At 38.0% G+C, this 21,951-nt stretch overlaps 1 long non-coding RNA gene across 2 annotated transcripts in view; it reads right to left on the reverse strand.

Annotated features, from left to right (window-relative positions):
* Positions 1–7,777: 7,777 nt before the first annotated feature.
* The window catches only part of LOC134476411 (uncharacterized), a 137,305-nt gene continuing 123,131 nt past the window's right edge, over positions 7,778–21,951 (reverse strand). For both annotated transcript variants that reach the window (XR_010048022.1, XR_010048023.1), the window contains 2 exons: positions 15,354–15,435; positions 7,778–11,419 (listed from right to left, as the gene is read on the reverse strand). This is a non-coding gene — a long non-coding RNA (uncharacterized LOC134476411). The remainder of the gene's footprint in view (positions 11,420–15,353; positions 15,436–21,951) is intronic.

Raw genomic sequence — 21,951 nt, forward strand, 5'->3', positions numbered from 1 at the left:
ATTCAGTTGATAGCTACAAAAGAGTAATCAAATTCACTGTGTTGAAATATCATTTTCGTCTTTTTACATTCCCTTTGAAATTAAGGTGCATTCAATACATATACCAACTCCACACAAAAGATATAAGTATTACATATTGCAAACACTAACTAATTAAAAAATTTTAAATACATCATATGTAGAAGATAATACTAGATATCATGGAAGGATGTGGAATTAAAAAGATGTTATTATTTACACAGTAAATAAGATACTCCAGAGTACAAAGGGCAAGAAATAAAGCTGATATTTGCATAAGCAACTGCAGCGTGAACCAGGCAGTAGAAACCCACTGCACAGTGTCAGGCATCCAGAAAGAGGTGCTTTTCCTCATCCAATCTGATCGCCAGAACCCTAGAGATGGATTACAAGCTGCACAAAAATGCTTTCTAAGGAGCTACAGAAAGAAGAGGGTTTTAAATCATTGTCTTTATTATGAACCATAGGACAGGAAAGTTTTATCTTCAACTTACAGAGTTTAAGTAACTTACCTAAGGCTACAGAGTCAGTAGGGGAACAGGGAAATCAACTCAGGCAAGTTTATCTCTTCCATAATCTTCAATTTCCTAGCTATCAAAGGAAAATAACTGGATCAACCTCATATGGATTTGGTGAGAATTAAATGAGTCAATACATGCAAAGGGCTTTGCCTATTTCTCAGCACAATTCAGCAACATAAAGTATTACTGGTGTTATTATTGTCACCAATAACAGTAATAAATTATTGTAACCTTCATTCCTCAGCCTCATTCCTCCAGAATTAAGTCAAAGACTAAGTTTGCCAGCACTTGGTACTTTGTATGGCTTTGTGAAAAGGTCACTTTATCCAAGTGGAAAGTTTCTCAACCATTTTTGAAGCAGCTATTCTATTTATTGGAAGATAATGTGTTCATGGTGGAATAAAAAAAAAACTTTGCACCAAGCGTATTATGTCTATTCAATTGAAATATAAAGTTCTGTCTTCTAGAGGAGAATAAGACTTACTCTAAGAACAGATGGGTTCCCCTGAGGTCTTGCACTAATTACCAGGGGAGCTGCTTCACTGAGTACAGGTCACCCCAAAACGTTTTCTGATGACTGACTACTTCAGATATATTCCTGCAGCACCTCTAATATTCAAGACAGAGGTACACAAGAACAGTGTGCATTACAAGAAGTAGATTAGGCAAACTTCTTATAAAACCAAATTCCAGTCCTTACCTTCTGCAGCACTCCAGCGCTCTAATTGAACCACATTCTAGCCACTGGCCATCTCTCCCTGGCTCCTGGATTCCCCACAGAAATTCTTCCCATTAATTATTCTAGCACTGTGAAAAATGAAGGCAGGGAGTGGCCACTGAAAAAATGGTGGATCACGTGGCTTGACTAAAAACTAAAATCTCAGTCTCAGCACCAACCACGAACCCATTCTGATGTGCCTGGTGACACTGACATAATTTGTCACTCATTTTTTTTTATTTAAGGAGAAAAGAAAAAAAAGTGAAAGGGTACAAGTTATACAGATTTACAGAAGAAAAAATGAACAGTAGGAAATCACTAGTTAATGGATTACATATTGCCATCTTAAAAGTAATTGTTCAAGTCACAAGATTAAAGCTTGTAGAGTGGACATTCCAACAATGATACTGCAAACAGTTCTGTTCAATGATCCAATAAAACTCTGTGATATCATTTTCTATTAAGTGTATAAAATTTGTCACTCATTTCCCTAACGTGGCCACACCACCTGCCCAGCCCTGCTTGGATCTGCTTAATCCATCAGTCATTATCAATGCCAAAACTGAAGATAAGCAGGCTTGTCAAGTTGTTGTTGTTACTGCTATCTTCAATGGCATAGACACCAAGAACTCTTCCAGTATTCAAATCTCAGCATGCCTTTCTGGTTTCCTTATGAAATAATGTCTAACTGCTTGGACCAACATTTTCTGTTTCTATAAATACACAAGCATGTCTCCTAATTAAGTTCTTATGTGAATCGTGTTGAGTCTGTTGGTTTTGGTGACTGTGGGTTTTGGTGCTCTGTGGTTTTGTCCTTTTATTTCAGGAAATACTTCCCCAAGTTATCCTCTCCGTGGCTCATATTCCTCTGTTCAGGGAGCTCACTTTTTGTCAAGCTGTTGCTCATTTTCCTGATCTAGGGGGGAGATGAATTTGGTGCCTACTTGTGAGATATGAAAGAGGGAGATGTTTGTCCTCTACAAAAACAACCATAGAAGAACTAATGAGACCAACATGGTATCAGTCACCAGAGGCCCAGTGTATTTTTTTGTTGTCACTGATCAGTGTGAGCCTGACAACTGTCATATTTAGAAGCACATAAATATCACTTTTCGATTACTGTCTACGGAGTCTCACTGTCTATGGTAAGACTTTAGTTAGGGAGGTTTTCTTCTTAGGATTAAAAATTTTAATGTATTTTACTTAAATAGATTTATGAGTTCAAAGATACAGATTATCAATTTGGAGTTGCTAAGCATCAACGCAATTACAGTAGGGATAAAATGGTGATCACTATCTTTTCCTAGTATGTCACCCATCTTCTCAAAGAGGAGACAAGCAAAAATTGGGGTGTGTTGGATTTGATAAAGGAGTAGATTGTTTAATATTTACCACTAAGGAAATGCAAGCTCTTCCAAATCCATGCCTTCACTGCTGCTTCTCTCTGGAAGCATTCAATGTTTTTTAAAGTTTTTTAAAGTTGTCAATTATTAGGGGCTGCAGAAAATCTGTGTTTACCAAGTCTAAGCCTCTTAAGTGTCCTTTAAGTATCTATGCATGCCTGGTCAACAACAAGTGAAAACTGTAGCGTTCACCAATTTTGTTTGCACCATTAGGGCCTCCATCAGTCTTGCTTCTTTTTCTTCTTTGTGTTTAGAGCCCAAGGGAACAAAGAACAGTGAATGGAATGAAGTATGTGCTGACGTCTCAGACCTTTAAGATGACACTGAAAGTTAAGTGTAGTGGGAGGGACAGATGCTGGAAGGGAAAGTGAATCATTAGTATGGAAGGAATAGAAATAGAGGGCTTTTAATTGTATTCAAGGTCCCTAAGTACCCAGTGAGGATCTGTCTCCTGAAGATCCCTAATCACACATATGTAGTGGTGCACATCTGTAATCTCAGCTCAAGAGGCAGAGATAGGAGGATATCAAGTTCAAGAACAGCCTGGTCAAGGTAATGAGATCATGTATTAGAATTTTAAAAATTGGACTTAAGATATAGTTCAGCAATCTCTGGGTTCAATCCCTGAGTACCATAGAAGACAAAGATGAAGACGAAGACAAAGACGAAGACAAAGATGAAGATGAAGACAGACGAAGAAGAAGAAGAAGAGGAGGAGGAGGAGGAGGGGGAAGAGGAAGAGAAGGAAGAGGAAACTAACTATATACACATGAAGCCACTAACATACCAGAAAGTAAAATGACCATGATCATTGAGATTTCGTATCCAAATTAGAATTTGGGAAATGGAAAATCAAAATACAAGTTTAAACTAGGGGTGTAACTCAGCAGCACAGAACCTGCCTAGCAAATGAGAGGCCCTGAGTTCCATTGCTAGTATTGTGTGTGTGCGTGCGTGTGTGTGTGTGTGTGTGTGTGTGTGTGTGTGTGTTTAGCTTAAAACTCCCTCTGTTTATTTCTCAAAACACAGTCTGTCAAATGAGTTGAGTTTTAGTAGTAGAAGCAAGAGCATTCTTCTCTATGATTTATTTCTTTATTTCTCCTGGTTAATCTCCTAATAAAGAGATCAGTCTTGCTGGTTTGCCCAGGAGTGTCCTGGTTTTAGCACTAAGACTCTTGTTTCTCAGAAACCCCATCATCTGATACACACCCAACATGATCATCACAGAGAGAAAAGGATTATACACAACTTTATACAATTCAGTCTGGCAAGAAAATATACCAGCTTTGTAGTTGGAGTCAGCCCACTCTGATGTTTCTACTTAGTGCAGGCTGGTACCATCCAGCAGGCTTCAGAAGGCAGTATGAGGCTCTTCCTTTGCAAGTGAAAGGATTTTGCCCTGGATGCTGCAGCAGTGGGAGGCTGGGAGGCAGAACCAAGGGGCTCTATCTTGAGGTCATCTTCCCCTCCCATAGGCAATTTACCTGTGGCACGAAATGAATTCCAATGGGCTACTTGTGCATCACTAATGCCCCTTAGGCACCACGCCAGACCAAAGCTATATGTATGCCCCCCAACACCACCTGTCTGGCAGAGAGAAAAGCCAGACATCAGTAGTCGTGGGGTTCTCTCTCTGCATTCTTAGAATAAAGGCCACTTTTATTTCATATTTCTATCTTTCTAGCTATGCCAAAAATTCTATCAGCAAGAACTCTTGGTATCTGGTAGAGCCTCTCATTTAGAGGCCGAGACCAAAGATAACACTCCCTGCATTAGGGCAGCTTGTTGGAGTCTCATTAGCAGCATTGAAGCCTACATGAAACACAGTTCTGAATCCTAAGTCATGGTGCTCCCTAAGGAACACTGCAGTGTGGCCTGGACTTCTGATGGTTACACTGCTTGGTATGTGAGTGATGTGAGGCAGGAGGGGTGCGGCAAAGGCAGCCCTGCACCAATAAGAAATATCACTCATATGTTATGTGACTCAGGTTTGAAGCTATCCTTCAAGTCACTATACACACTGGTCATCATCTGACCCTCAGCCCCAAGGTATAAAGCTATTGGTTGTGTCACAGGATTACATGCCCCTTGGAACTGACAAGTTGGAGCGATGCTTCTCTCAGTGTCATGTGCAAAACTCCCTCTTCCACTCTCACCCTAAGTCTGAACCCTGGATGCGCCTGAGCAGTACATCCACAAGCTATTTCCCTCTCCTCCCCTCAGGCCAGAGATGGCTTTCTCACAGGGCCCCACATGGGGTCCAAGCCACAAACTAAGTCCAGGGAAGCTGAGTTGTCATTCTCAGAGCCACCAGTTGGGCCACAGACTGCTTTGCCTCAAATTCCTACCAGCACATTACCCTTCCTCTATCCATATTTGCAAGAGAATTGTGCTGAGGAGACATGGTGTACCTCCACAGAGGTCAGGCGGAGGTTTTCCAGTTCTGGAATTCACTTCACAAGAAGGTGTTGGCCTGCAGCCCTAAGGGCCCTCAAAACAGGGACACAAAGTCTAAGCTGGCAGCTCTGAGGGACCCCAAGTTTGGAAGAAGAGGAGTCTGTTTCCATGTCTCCTCAGAGATAGATGAGGGGCTTCACTATGGAGGTGAGCTGGCCTCTTGAGTAAATTCAAAACATCTTTAGTACTTCCTGTGTACAGAGCCCTGGAACCTTCTGCTACGAACTGAACTGACAAAATAAGAAAGTGGAACGGAAAGAATTAGATGATTGAGTCCTTACCTTAAAGAGTTTTTAGTTAAACACTTCAGAGATCAAGAAATAAGCATAGAAACGATTTGAGGGATGAGAACATATATAGACTAACTGTGACTCAAAAAAATGACAAATTGAACTTACCTCAAGCTTAAGCTGCCTGGCTTCTTGGGCTCTCAAAGATCTCTATCCAACTGGAAAAAGCTGTGGGTCCTTCTGAAAATTCAGGGCTCTCCAGATGCTTCAGGTTGCTGGCTACTTTTCCAAGGGAACATTTGAAACTAAGAGACTAAGAAGAGATTTTCCTTGACACCAAAGGCTCTTTCTGAGAGAAAGTCCTGTTTATCACTCCTTTCTCACACAGGAAAACTGAAATGAGGTCACTCGATTTCACACACAGCTCCTGGACATGCCCCTCCTTGATTCATTCAATATTTGTGTGTGTGTGTGCATATCCTGTGCCAGCTCCTACACTGACTGGAGATGTGGACCTCAGGAGATTGAATTTCTGCTTGTTATAAAGTTTTCAGGGTTTTCCAGGCCCACGGTAAGATCTGCAAATTTTTAGGCTGGAGAGTAAAATGAGATTCAGGTGAGGGGAGCGTCATGAGGGGAGAGGGTGTCTAATGAGACAGAGACGACTGTGAGACCTAGATCTTCTTTTGCCCTCCTTCTCACCAAGGGTTTCCAAGCTATTGCAAAGTTCAGCCGTATTACTAATGTGAACACGTGAGCATCCTATAGGAATAAAGACTCACTTGTAACCAAGCTCTGTCATTTGCTTCTCCAGGGAAGCTTTTTCAATTGTTATTGCAACCTAGTTTAATAAAGAAAACTACTGAATCCTGATGTCCCCTTCCAGTTTAGATAAGCCCTTTGAATTCCATAATGTTAATAACAATATGGTGACAATGGTTGCTATCTCCAAGACATTAGTGGGAACAGCATTGTCAAACTGCAGATGAGTTCTGTGATGCCTGCCCACCTCAGAGCCACTCTGGAACTGTTAAAAGATTCCAGTCTGTGCCCCTCATTCCTGAGGAATAACTTGCTTCTCCATTTTTCCTATGCATAAGACTTTAGGAGGAATAAACTTATAACAGTTACGTAATAACATTATGAATGAATAAATAAATTTAAATATAAAGTAATTAATGATTGATCACACAAGCGTCTTCTGTAAGCTTACTTTAACTTCAGTAAGAGAAGTATGAAAATTAATTCAGTAAAAGCCACAGTCAACAGAAACTTAAGTAAGCACTGTTTATAACCAAACTCATGGTTTTGCAAAAGGTGCTATTTAGAAAACACCCAAACCTGTGCAACTGAGAAATAAAGGTTAAACTTTTCAAAATAAAATAAAATAAAGCCAATCTAAGCAGGGAAAGTAGGAAGCCTCCAGCTCGTGCGATAAAGCCACAAAACTGCAGGAAGAGCATTTGGGTCAAAAGCCCCAGTCCAGTCCATCAGCCTCATGACAGCACACACTGTACTCTGAGCTTTTCAATGTTTGTGTCCCAAGATATTGGCCAGATGAATTATGAATGTAAAAAACAACACAACATTTTTTCAGTCTTTGGATTTCCAGATCCTGTGGCTTCCATTCAGACCCCACTTTGTAAGGACTGTATGCTTCATGGTCTTTGTTGTTTTCTTCTGCAGTGAGACCAAAAAAAAAAAGAGAGAGAGAACCCCCTTCAGCCCTGGCCAGCTGAGGCTGGAGAGGCATTCCCAGGGTAAAGTCAGGACTCCTATGGTAGCCTGGGTGGCCCTGTCCAGGACCTGATCCTCTCCTTCCTCAAATTATTGGCCTGCTAAAAGGGAAGTATGGTTCACCATGGAGACCCTCTCCAAGGAAAGCAGTGTGGCTTAATGAACTGTTGGAAAAGTATTCAGTTTTCAAGCCTACAAATGCCCTTTGGTAGTTTTCTGATGCTTTGGAACTCCCCCCCCCACTCTTTTTTTTTTTTTTTTTTTTTTTTTTTTGGAAGGCCAAACAAGACAAAACATCAGAGTCTGATTTCTTAGGTTCTAAGGGTCTTTTCCATCTGAAAAGGAATTTCTGTTCTGCTTTTCTGGTAGAACTAAGGATGGGATCTCTTCACTGAACCCTGACTCTCCCTCAATACATGGAAAATAGAATTTTTTTTCAAAATAACTCTGCCCTGTTCTAGTCATTGCTTCCCAACAAGTTCTTTGGTTCAATCAATGTGTCCTTGGAGGCCCAGATTTCTTTCTTCCCTTCACACACCGTGGTCCATGACCACCATGTCTCCAAAAGGTCTACGCTTCACAAATGGGCTCCAAGACTCCTCATTTTGACCCAGATTTCATGGTTGTTGTCTTAACCAAATCCAACAAAGAAAAGTTAAGTAAATGATGAAGAATATATATAATTCAGTTTTCAAAGAATTTTTAATGACAGGTTTAAGTAAAAAGAAGCCAAAAATGAACATATACATAATTTTCATTATGACTTCTATGACATGTGAATCATTTACATGAGATTTATTTTTTTCTTGCCTTTTATTATTATTAAGGAGAAAAAAACCAGAAATAGGGTACAAGTTATACAGAATTTCAGAAAAAAATAAAAAATAGGAAATCACTAGTTAATAGATTACATATTGTTATCTTAGAAATAGTTGTGCAAGTTACAAAATTAAAGCATATAAAGTGGACTTTCAAACAGTGAGACTGGAAATAGTTTTGTTCAATGATCCAACAAAACTCAGTAATATGGTTATCTATCTTATACATTTAAATATATATGCAGTTATATTCTTTAGAACACTTTCTTTTCCTTTCTTTTGTACAATGACAATTACACATTTTGGGTTTTATTACTCCCACAGTTCTTATTACTTTTTTTTGAAGAGAGTAAAACCAAATGTGACATAACAGAACAGAGTCAGTCAAATCAAAAGAATGAACATGATAAGATAATGTAAAAACAAAATACTAGGTGATCAACAATGGTTACCATATTGCCTCTTGCTATCTTAAAAAAATTGCCTATATCATCAGTTATAATAAAATTGAACAAAACAGTAAAGAATAAAATCAAAACATTGGAGACATTACAGGGCTTTAAAAGAAGATAACAGTCAACTGCAATGGGCGTCATAATGAATGTTATTGTCTTTACAGTTTTGCCTATACTTTTGAACTTGGTACTATCAAGCAAAGCAGAATAGAGGAAAATTAGTCAAAGCAAGATGGTGAGGGCTATACAGGGTTTCAAATCAAGTTAATAGGAAATCAAAGTGGGTTACTATAATAATATATCCTGCTTTTTTATTTTTCCCTTAATTAAAAAGAAAAAAATTAAAAAGTAAATAATTAAAAAAAGAAGACTGAGATAAAAGAGGGCATAACAACAAAACAGTGCAGATCAAAACATAACCATTTAGGCAAAATAGTGTTTCACCACAAGACATCCCGACATAAAAGTAGTTACCATAATGTCTCTTTCCTTGAAATCTTTGAGTATAACTTTGTATACTGTAGCACCAAACATATCAAGACAATGCAAAACCATTCAGGAGAACAGTATTACAGGGTATTTAGAACCAACTATCAGAAAATGAGCAACGGTTTTTGTATAATCTCCTTGTCTATAAAAGTTTTTGCTTATATTATCACATATAATAAAATCCAATAAGATACAACCTGTTAAGACTGATGGAGGCAAAAGAATAAAAGCTTGATGGGACTTCAAAGCAAGATGATATTAAATCAGCACTAGCTATTATGATGTCTTGTTTTCTCCAAAATAGCTGTTCCTACCATCCAATCTTCTCGGCCTCATTTCTGTTGAGCTCTTTTTCTGTCGGTTGTTGTCAGTTTTTCTTCTTCATTTTGCTTTCTGCTCCATTTATTGTGGCCTCTCTGCCACTGTTTCTGAAGTCTTGGTATTTTCCTTTTTTAGAATATCCTGCAGTATTCTCTGTAGAGTTGAATTGGTAGTTGCAAGTTCCCCTAGTTCCTCTTTATCCTGAAAGCACCTTGTTTTTCCATCAATTTCTAGGGACAGTTGTGCAGGATATATCAATCTTGGCTGGGGGTTATCTTTCAAAGCTTGAATTATTTCCCCCCACACTCCGTGATTTGATGGTTTGTGCCAAGAAGTCTGCTGTAATGCTGATGGGTGTTCCCTTGTAAGTGATCTGTTTCTTGTCTCTGACGGCTTTAGTATTCTGTTCTTATATTGGATTTCTAGAATTTTGATTATTATATGCATGGATGTAGCTCTGTTTGGGCTGTAGGTGGCTGGAGTCCTGTATGCCTCATACATCTGAGTATCTTTACCTTTTGCTAAATTAGGGAAATTCTCTTGGATTATTTCTGTGAATAGCTTTTGTAGTCCATTTGTTTGTGTCCCCACTTCTTCTCTTATATTCTTAGTTCTTAAGTTATAGATCCTATCATCTTCTAGCCTTTGTATTGTTGCTGTTTGTTTTTTTGTTATTTTTAAGAAGTTTTTTATTTCATGCTCCCATATTACAAATCTGCCCTCCAGTTCAGATAATCTATCTTTAGTTTCTTTCAAGCTGTTATGCCAGTTTTCGATAGAGTTTTTTAGTTTCCTGGTAATCTCTTTGAACCTGCTTCACCTATTCTATGTTGTCTCTATTTTCTCCATCAAACAATTCTCCTTGTTTTTTCTGTTCTTCCATTCTACCATCTATTTTTCTTGGGTGGTGGTGCTTAGCATTTTTCTAACTATTCTACTTATCTCTTGCTTTATTTCATTAAATACTTCATTTTTAAACTCGTCTATGAGGCTCTGGAGATATCGCTTTATGTCTATTGGTGCTGTGCCTGATATTGCATGTTTTCTGTTTTCCTTTGCATTTCACTCTCCTGGATCAGTGTCCTCAGGATTGGGGACTGAGGACCCTTTCTTGTTCCTTCCTCTTCCCATACTTTTTGTTCCTTCCATACAATCGAATGTAGGAGGCCCAATTCTTTTCTTTTTCGGTTACGGTTTGTTTGAATTGCGCCAGCTAGGTGTTCCCACCCACTGCAGTGTACTAGGGAGACACAGACTTGGACAGCCTCTGCTGGGCCCACCCCTCCAGGTCAACCTACCAAAGGCTTCACCACTAGTGTGTACCTCCAGGCGCTGGGACCTCTGTGGCACTCACCTACTGGGACTAAGTCAGTGGTGTCACGCAGGCCAAGCACTCCCCACCAATCCCACTTGAGAGGGGAATATGTGACTGAAGTCACTGCAACGTCCTGTTCTGGCAATTCTGCCTGGTCCCAGTATGTCCTTTGCTGGAGCCTTCTACTCTATGAAAGGGTTCCCGTTCCTCTCACTCACTGCAAGTCCATGTAGGGCTCCTTGTTAATCCTGTTCTCAATTCTGTTCACAGGTTCCTGCTCTTAGATCTTTCGCACATCTCTCTCCCTGCCCTGCAGATTTGGACGCAGCAGCAGCAGCAGGAAATTCAGATTGCGGCTTCTAGTGGCGCGGGTTCTAGTTTCTGTGCTGAGATTTTATCTGTTCCTGTTATACCACCAGGATTGGATTTCCAGTTGGTTTCTCTTAGCTTACTTCATTCCTGGGTCAGCAGGGTGTATTTTCCCTTGCTTAGGACTTGTTGTACTGTAGCATTCCTGGATTCTAAGCAGGGTATCTCAGAGAGCCTCCATAGCTGCTGCTATCTATCCGCCATGTTCTGAGATTTATTTTTTAAGTTGGAAAAGCAGAAGACTGTTTATCAGAAGAATATTGATTCTACAATATTTATCTTTATTATGGACCAGTATATAGTCAGTTTTGAAATAACAAAATTCCAATATGTGCATCCAATAGGATATCATTTGTTTCCATTCTGACCAGATTTTGTGACAGACACTGATTCTAAGGAACCAGGCATCTCTGCTCCAACTTTCTCAGATTGCCAAGGCCATGAGAAGCCATGCAGAGCTCTCTTCCTGTTTCCCTCTGTTTCTTTCCAGTGAAGAAATCCATTTGTCCTGGTTGGTAGAGCTAAAAGATAGTGAGATTCCATGAGCCCCTTCAGACATCCACAGTCTCTGTGGACAAAGTATGAGTGAGAGACAAATTGAAGCAATTAAGTTATAGAAATTCTATCACTGTAACATCATCTCTCTTAACCTCACAAATACAACTCATTAACTGTGCTAATTTTTTCTCATTACCAAGTTAATACATACGTCATAGTCATATATTATGGCATGTATTATGTAATTATGTATGTAATGATTGCTGAGAAAGATGTTCTAAACTTTATGATTATAGCACAATGGAATGTCTATAGTGAGAGTAATTTATAGTATATTTCTAAATAACTAGAAGAAATACTTTTGAACATTTTCAATACAAGAAATGATAAGTGTTTCAGGGTTAGGTATGATAATTACTCTGATTTTGTCATTACACACTGTATTTTGGTACTAAAATATCATACTGTATCCCATATATATGTACAATTAATATGTGTGAATTTAAAATTTTAACAAATTTAAAAATTTTTTAAAAGCTCTTATGATTATATATTTGTCTACATATCCACTTCTCCATAATTTTGTCACTCTTGATAATGGTTTTCATATCATTATAGAGTTACACTGATCACTAATAATTTTTGCCTTAAATTTATTCTGTGATTTTATGGTATTAATATAGCCATCCCAATTATATTTTGATTAGTATTGTCTCATTACATTGTTTTTTACTATACATAACTACTATGTACCTATACATACCACAGTGAATATTTGTATCTACTAATGTAGTTGCAATATATTTTCATTCACTCTATTTTTAATTAATCTCTTCAAACTGACTATAATGATGTAAACTGATACATATTTACTTGTTTCTAACATGTATTTTATGTTTTTATTACATTTTTCTTAGCTTCTTCATAATTCTTAATACATTGGCTTGATCAACTTTTCTTTGTCTTTATTATATATATAGCTGTATTTTTAATACTAGAATATTTACAGTATATTATATATTCTATAATGTATTATATATTATGTAATAATATGTTATATATACTGTAAAATATATTACTACATATATAAACTATCACCAAAATATATGGTAAACATTTAAAGTTTTAAAATATATTACATAAAAGACACACTTATTAATCTCCCTCAAAATATGATGGTTAGCTTTTTACACCCCATCCCATTATTCCTGTCACTTTCTAAAGCAGTTCTGGAAGTCTTTCATGTTTACAAGGTGTGATCAAAAATAAAGTGAATGCAACTACCAAGTGACACCCAATGGAAAACCAAGCTCATAAAAACACAGTGGTATATCTTTATCTAACTTATTCACTGAATCTGCAACTTCCAAGTTTCCCCAAAGTCAAAACAATGATGAAAAAGAAAGACTTTGAATCAGTTCAGAACACTGAGGCACCCATGAAAGTTTGACAAAAAATTCTTAAGAAATTTTTTAAAATTTGAACAATTACTGTATATTTCAATCACATCTCATAGCATGTTTTCATACCTTTGGGACTTTGCTCAAGCTAGATTCCATCTTCACTGTCTTGGAACACTCTTTTTATTTTTTTTAAACACTGACTAACTCAATCTTTATGACTCTCTATATACTGAGAATTAAGTCCTAAGAAGCTTAGTAGTTCACTCACTAGTATTACCCAGTTTCCATATTGTAAGTAGCTCACAGACAATAAAGAGCCTAAATGTTGAAAAACCAAGTCAACAACCTCATCCAAGCTCCCAGTTGGTTTCCAACCACATGAATGCACTTTCTTGTTTACCCAGCACAGGTGAACTTTCAGATGACTCCACTACTAATTAATTTCTTACTACAATCTCATTAGAAAATCCAAAGTGAATTTCCTCTGCAAGTGGAATCAACAAGTGGAACCAGAAGAGACATTGATAAAATGTTGTATTAATACAGTGAACTTAGGGTGATTTCTTTTGCAAGAATTCATAAGCAGAATTCAATCTTGTAATATGCAACCAATAATTAATTTTTAGATGGATTTAAATTTCCTATAATTTAAACATCTACTTCACTTCTAGGGAAAGTAATCCATAGATTATGAAAGTAACTCATAGTTAAAATCCATCAGCTATATATTGAAGGTCTGGTCCATCAGATCCCACATGTATATGTTGAGACTTAATGACAAATATGATGATATTTGGAGGTAAATCTATTGGGAATTGATTTGTCATGAGCATGGAACCCTCATAAATGTATTTAAATGCTCTTATAAACCAGAAAACGTCCCCACTTTATTGTGTGAGGACACAGTAAGAAGATGGCCATCCATGAACAGAAAGGATCTATTACCAGGCCCCTAATTAGATATCACCCCCCTCTTCACATTCCCTGTACATAGAAATGTGAGAAGTAACTTTTGTGTTTTTCACAAATACTCAGTATACAGTAATTTCGTTTCTTAAATGGATTGAGATCTGAATAAAATATCCAACTGAGCATATTTGCTGAATAAATAGGCAGTTAATTTTATAAGTTATCTTTGGCCACTTAATACTCTTTGGAGGTGCTAACCTAAAAAACTTGTAAAATCCACGTATATCTGCCTGCTAACTTGAGAATTAAATGGACTTTCTCTGACGAAAGAACAACTGAACAGAATGAGGTTATAAAAAGTCTAAGCCAGAGAGAGTCCCAAAATAGTGGAGCAGTGAGAACCAGAAACTCAGCTTCTCCAGGATAAAATGACCAGGGTCTAAAAAGCAAATGAAGAGGAACTGAAGTGAGGAGGTTACCTGGGAATGGTGAGGGAAATTATGGAGGGAAAAGAAAATAAGATTAAGTGACGCAGAAGAAAGAGCTCACACTGTGGAGGAGAGACCACGCAGAGCCGCAGCAGCAGCTGATTAGCCACCAACTAGAGGCGAAGTAAAATTAACAACTGTTTTGCTCAAGGACAATCACAAATCTCCTCTGGGACTGACAGAATCACTTGCCATTGGAACCAGCAAGGAAAACACAGGACACCAGTTCCAGAAAAGCTTTCCACAATCAGCAGCTGGTGAGTCATCTCAGTACAAGCGCCCACAGCTACAACTATGGAGCAAGAACTGGCAGAGCCACCATTACAGGCTGTGCATGCTTGAACTTGGGTCCTAGAGCAGCCTCACTGTCACTCTCCCTTCCCTATGACCCCTATGATCTCTGTGATTGGGTCTCTAGAGAGATTGCAAGTTGCTAGGGGTAAGGATAGACTTAGCCTTCTTTTCTCCCACCCATTGCAGTGCTGCTCAAACGCTGAGGTGCAGCTACAGAATTCCTCAAGAGTTGTGCATCTGGAAGTTCAACTGCCACTGCCTTCCAGTCTGTCGCAAGTTATCAGGAACAGACAATTACTGTCTGTTTAAACACCTCCCCAAACAGAGAATTCTCTACCTCAAGAAAGCACAGCTGCTCTAATAACTAAAACCCCTCTGTCTCAAATTAGACTCCTCAAATTAGATCATTTTTGTTTCCCAGCAGGCACAAAAGTCTGCCACCATGCTGCCAGTGTTTAAACTCAACTATAGAAGTACAAGTCTTTTCTCCAAACTAAAATTTCCAAATTGCACTATCCCTACATGAGGCCTTGTTTATCTATATCCTTTACATAAAACATAGTCAAGAATGGAATAATTTAGATGTGGTTTAACCAAGAAAAACAAAATTAACCTCAATACTACACCAGTATTAGAAGAACTTAAAATGTTACTACATTGTGTTTAGCAGTTCCATCAGACAAAGGGTTCATTTGCGGTTTGTGGTAAATAAACACCAAAGTCTGCCTTTAAGCCATGTCCCTCTGTCTTGTATTCAGCCAAGTTATTTTTCCTTAAATATAGGATTCTATGTCTATCCATATTCTATTTCATTCTACAGTTTTGATCAATCCTCAGAGTGTTTTGGAATTATCTAACACACTCGACATAGTTTTGTGGCACAACCCTAATTGAAAAATGAGAAACTTACAGTGCTGTACGTCAACTTGCATCCAGATTGTGGTCTAAGTAATCACTGCTGGGTCACACTACTTAAGAAGTTAGCCAACATACTAAAAAACAAAAAAGTGATTCTCTTGATTTGTTGTTGAAGAGGAATGAATAAATTAAAACAATGATTAGCTTCTGGCACTATTGTAGACACTGAAGATACGTTAGCAAACAGAATAAAGTCCTTTGTGAAATGCTTACATTTCCCGGGGAGCCACACAATAAACAAATAAATATATTGTTCTTAGGGAGCATCAAATACATAGAGAAAATTAAAACAGGGTGAGAGGAATTCATGGAACTTCAGACTTCTAGGTAAAAAAAAAAGTATACTTCTTTTTTCTTTAATTGCTTTAATAGAAAAGACAAAAATGTTCCACATTTCATGTAATATTTAAAATAAACCCAATTTTAAAGCACTCTAATTAGTATTTAGTGAAAATAAATTCATTGAAAGGTAACAATGTCCACAACATTGCTACTACCAAATCTTTACTGATATTTTTGACCCTAATAATATTTGGAAAGTAGGCAAACAAAAATGAAATAGAATATGAATATTTTAAACTATATTTTATGAAATTTTTTATCTTTCTGCTATTCAAGTAGGTTATAATGATATTTCGCTAAAATTTTACCTACTTCAAAGATGTTAAAATAGTCCTCTATCAATTATATGGCACTGCAAATCATTCTGTTTACAAAATTAAAATAAGTGAGGTCTCAATGAGTCTTTCTAGGTAAGAGATAGATTCAGCTTTAAAAAAAAAAAAAGGAAAAGGAAAAGAAAACTTTAACAGAAAATTAGTGACCAGAATAAGAAAATCTGTTCAATCTAGAAAAACACATAATTATTCCACATAATTTGATCTCATTACATCAATGCAACTCAATAAGTAAGTCAACAACATTGTAAGTGGTTAACAAGCTACAGAGTCCTGTTTTTAAACTTACACATAATGATCCTCTTACGGTCATTCAAACTATAAAGTAAAAGCACTAAATCCATTAAAACGATGTACATTTTACCATAATATAACAACAAAATCAATATTGGTACATACTTTTCTTTAAAGTTTACAATTTTAAAAACCTTCAAAATGTTGTGCAGTTGCAAAGTAAACTACTTCATTTCAGCTCCAGTTCTGGTCCAGTCCCAAGGTCTGCCATGCACACAGCCTTGTTCTAACACCATACCCTCAACCAATCAGATTCTCCAGCTCAGCCCAGCCTTGCCCGCAGCCTTCTCCACTCTCAGCTCGGCTGCGGGAAATACTCAGGAAAGGCAGATTATCTGCTCCAAAACCAGAATGCTGGGCAGTAGGATACCCTCTCTTGATAGCCACTGACTAATAGTCTCCTAAAGATAAAATGCATGCAGACCCTTTTTGACTTAACAATTCTTCTGGATGCCATGGTGCATGTCTGTAATTCCAGAATTATCAGGGATTGAGGCCAGAGAAATTCCAAGTTCAAGCTCAGCCTGGGCAACTTAGTAACTTGGTGATAACCTATTTCACAATTTAAAAGAAAGTTAAAGGGACTGGGGATATAGAGCTTAGTGCAAAACCTTCGGTTCAATCCTTAACATCCTAGAACCCCCAAAATATTATATAAACAATATATATGATATATATATTCTTCCTGAAAGAAAAAAAAACCTACTAAAGGAAGTGTAAATGCTTCTATTATATTCTTTCAAAGCCACAAATTTTCACTCTTCCTCTCAATCCTTGTCAGCCAGTTTATCACAGATCCTGTGCTCCAGGGGTTTATTATGAGGCCAAGAGGACAACACACAGAAACCTCAGAGCATTTGCAGGGAGGAGAGAGGAAGCAGGAGAACTCAAGAGAGCCCCTTATGGGGGCTGGAATAACCCGCGACTGCCTCAGAAAGGCAGTGTCATGGGATCTGGAGTAGGAACCGGACAAAACAGGACTGAAGGAGAGTATTCATTAGAGGAAACTTGTGTGTACAGGTGCAGAGAAAGAAGTATTTGTGGCATGAGAGGTGGCGAGCAGGAAACTAGCCCTCCTGCAGCCCTGAGTTTGGCTTTGATGGAAACCTAGGCCCTCTGTGCAGAGACCCCACCCAAGTCACCATAGCTCACAGAAAACTTCCCTTGTGGAGAAAAATCACCCATGTGGCCCTTTGCCCATCACTGCCACCACCATCAAGCAATCAGGGACAGAAATTAAGAGAAAATAACTTATTTCCTTATCCGCTGCGCCAGTTTTCCAAGTTTAATTTTTTACAAATTAAAATTTATCTGGTGTTGGGATAAGGGAGAATTTCTTCAATAAACATCAGATCTCTTAATTTGAAGTAAATATTCACAGACACATGCACTTAAAGAGGTTAGGCTCAATTCCTCAGGGACCCATGGCATCCTTCATGGACCAGGATGCAAAAACAAAGTTCTATTAGCCATAGCCATGTGTTACCTGTCTTCAATGAAAAAGGCTGGAAACTGCCAAGAATGTAAGCCAAGAGAGACCATAAAAGACATATTTCTCTTTCAAGGTGAGTCATTAGGCATAAAGCTGTTCTGTCTGCAATTTCTGAAGCTGCTTGTGCAAGAGCTGGATTGTGAATTTGACTGGCAGCAATTGTAAGGCAGCAGTGCTGAAAACTCATTTGAGTCCTCATGCCAACATGAATGCATGGCATCATTGTGGACAGAGCTGGTGACCAAGAGCATCCTGTGTGAGCACAGTTGCATCACAGAGTAAATATAAAACTCAAACACCACCATGGCCCAAGGCTTTTCCAAAGAAAGCTTTCAACATACATCATCATGAGCAGCACTAGACAGTGCCCATTTGTGCTGCCAGAGATTCTCTCCTCACCGTAGATACAGGGAAACCCTCTCTGGTGTAAAGTGGCCCATTCCAAGGTTCAGAAGTCTTGGATTCATTTTTCCTGTTTGCAGAGAGAGAGAGAACAAACTACATAAAGGGAAGAATTCCAAGGGCTCTTCCAATCAAACGCTAAACTACAAAAGAACTAAAATGCAACTTTCGCTACCCCTCTTTCTCAAAAAATAATGTACCTTTCCCTGTCTGTCTTTTTTTCCAAACCTCTGTCTCACTCCTATGAAAGCAAATCTGCCTTGGACAGCTGCTCAAATCATGCCTCCCAGGACATACTGGATCATTCCAACCTCTACACCATCAGACCTGACAATCTGCTTTCCCTGGAGTGGCCTTTCCTATCCTCCCATGTTATCTAAATCAAATCCACTTTAAATAGCTCTTCCTCAGAAAATGTCCCTGATCAGTGCAGTCTAACTGAAAGCTTCCTGCACCAAGGATTCCAAACTGTCAGTACTAAGTAGCATTAAATAATGACTTTCAGTCTTGTGTAGGAAATCCTGCCTTGTATAACTAATTATTCTGTGAACCAAATCCCCAGCTAATCCAAAGCTTGAGGAGCACATGCTCCACCTCTGATGCATTTTTATATCCAAATACGTAAGTTTCTTTATGTTTAGATATGTGGCCATCAATTCTTCCAATCAATAAAGGTATGAATTAAGAGGCAAATTATTTGGGATTTGGATCATTTATTGATTAAACCAGGTATGATGAAAACCAGATTTCTTTAAGGTACTATGATTAGCCTTTATGTGAGCAATATCTCTTTACTGTTTATAGGACCCAAGACATATTCAATTATGAATCACAGTGTACTGGACTTTTGAAGCCTCCTACTGTTGACTTATGTGGTGGCGTCAAATAGACAAGAATAAAAAGGAGCGTTTTTCAAGGTGATATAAGACCTGGAGGACATTACAATCTTCTGTTTCTAGGACATCTTGGACTTTGGTTTAGGGTCTGTCCAGTTCAAGCATTGATCTACTGAGATTTGGGGGGAAAGCTCTTGGTCAGAAAGAGGAGGAAAGGCCCCTATTAATCTATTTCTACTTCAACTTTTTCCTTGTATTCTCAACTAGTACTCTACTGGATGACAATTGGTTTTTCATTCCAATATTGGTTCTACCTATCCAGGAACAAGGAATAGCTTTCCATTTTCTGATAGTTTTTTCAATCTCCTTTTTCAGAGTTCCATAGTTTTTGTTGTTGTTGTTGTTGTTGTTGTTGTTGTTTGTATTTCTGCCTCTTTATTCACTTTTTTATTTTTGTTTTTTATTTAATTTTAAAAAGAGTAAAACCAAACATAACAAAAAAGAACAAAGCAGATCAGAAGAAAACAAAACATAGATTTCAAAGTAAGACAACAGAAGATCTACAGTGGCTACCACAATGTCTCTTATTTTGTTCTAAATAGTTGTCCATATCATCACACACAATGAATTCAAACAAAACAAAGAAGTATGAAACTGATAAGAACAGAATAATGAAGGCAATACAAACCTTCACAGCCAGACAGTAGGAAAATCAACAATGGCTGCCGTAATGTGTCTTGTTCTCTTCAAAATAACTGTCCCTACATTCATGTATGTTAAAATTAAATAATACAAAATAGACTAAACCCATTCTGAACAAAAAATAAAAGTATTAACTGGATTTCACAGCATGATGATATGGAATCAATTATGGATACCATAAGGTCTGTTTTTCTTCAAAGCAGCTGTTCATTTCATTATGCATAATGTAATCAATTCTCATAGACTATTTAGAAGTCTTTTTTATTTTAAAAAAATAATGATATAGAATTTCAAAACAAAATAATAGAAAATTAACACTAGTTAATATATTGCATATTGTTATTTTTCAAAGTAGTTGTTCAGACTACAAAATATAGGTATAAAAATAATCAAACAATCAAACATTGAAGGGATGAACTGTTCTTTTTGATGAACTAGCAGAGATTTTTGTTTATGATAGAAATCATTTGGTCCTTTCATTTGGTTAATTCTTAAGTAACTTTTCTCAAAGCTATTTTGAATGGTACAAATGTTCTAATTTCTTTCTTGGTGAGTTCATTATTGGTATCAAAGTGCAGTGGCAACAGAAACACTGAAACAACACCCAGTATTTGGAGGTAGATTTATTTATGTTTATGGACAATGACCAGGATCATTCCCAGAATATCAAGTCTGATCTCTGGGGGTTTAGGTCATATATGACATAATCAAGCAGGAAGTACAGAGGCAGAATGGCTTGTCAATTGGGGATTGGTTCTTACAATATGTATTATAGTGACCAACAATGCATCATAGTGACTAGCTGTTTCTAAGAAACAAAAGTAACAGGAACTGTAACCAGAACAGTTACCTAGGCCACTACAAACTGAAGTATACTGGGTTGGGTTCATTTTCTGTTACATCCCTCCCCTTTAGTTTCCCTCACAAATCTTTCATGGGCATATTGAATGTGATCTTCTGAGACAAAGTCCAACTCTGACAAGGGAGTGAAGGAGTTAACCTAATCTGGAATAGTGTCTAATGTGCCTTGGGTACCCACCAAATCTAGGTCAAGTGTTTGATTGATTGTTCTATTCTCATGTAGCAACTGTTCATAAAGTTTAAGGTGAAACCCACACCTAGTAGGGAGCCATAGAAGCAAGAACTGGGGTAAGCAGCCTGAAAAGACACAAAAATCGAGGGGAATAGGTATGGAGCAATCCTGTGAATGCGTTCCTCAGGCTCCAGTCATGTGTGGATTGGTCAGTGTCCAGAGTGAACGGAGCAGGGCTTTGAGTGTGTCATCTCTTCAGAGTGAGCCCAGAGATTATGTCCAGATAAAGTTTTAGCAATCATCTGGATGGGTTCTTCTAACTCTGGAATGATGAATCTAAAGCTGGATTTCTGAAACTTGTAGAGGTAGTTACTATGCACCTGTGTTAGATGTGTTTGCAAAAGTGACTAACAGGTATAGCTGGTCTTTTAGCTAAACTTTTGTGGAGCTAGTTGCAAGCTATTTCGTAGGGTTATGTTTTACTTCTTTAACTCTTTTAGAATTTTGGGACCTGTGGACTGTGTGTAATTTTTATTTAATCTTTAATACCTCTGCCAGTTTTGAGTTATCTCTGCTATAAATGTAGGTCCAGTATCACCACCAATGGTCAAGAGTAGGCCATATCTAGGAACAGCAGGACCTGACAAACTTCTGCTGTCTTGACCAGCCTGAGTAGGAACAGATGAGCACCAAGTTATTTTGGGTAGAGGTCAGGGCCAGTGACACAGATGCCGAAGCCTGAGCTGGCTGCAAGTATACAGGTATCAGTGCATTGACTTGAGCTTGTGTAACAAGCAGTGGGGACAGGTCTGTCTTTGATCTTCCAAAAGTATCAAGTAAGTTTTTCTAGTTGGGGTTGATATTTCAGTCAGTTTGATCCCCAGATGGGCCTTAAGCCTCTGGATTTAATTATTTTGCCTTGGTGGCAGGTTTCCAAATAGCATCAGAAAGCAGTAGCAGAAAAGTTTTGGCCCAAACAATTTTGTCTAAGGTGACTACAGCATAACTAGCCTGTTGGACTCCATTCTTAACAAAGCTACTTCCATCTGTAAACAAGGTGTACTCAGCATCTACAAAGGGTTCATTTTGGATCAAGAACAGTTCATCAGTCAGTGCCAGACAGTCATGGTACTGGGTGAGGTCCAGCACCTGGA

The sequence above is a fragment of the Cavia porcellus genome, unplaced genomic scaffold, assembly GCF_034190915.1.
Source record: "Cavia porcellus strain 051 isolate PalLab524CR breed Dunkin Hartley unplaced genomic scaffold, mCavPor4.1 scaffold_6, whole genome shotgun sequence".
NCBI lineage: Eukaryota > Metazoa > Chordata > Mammalia > Rodentia > Caviidae > Cavia > Cavia porcellus.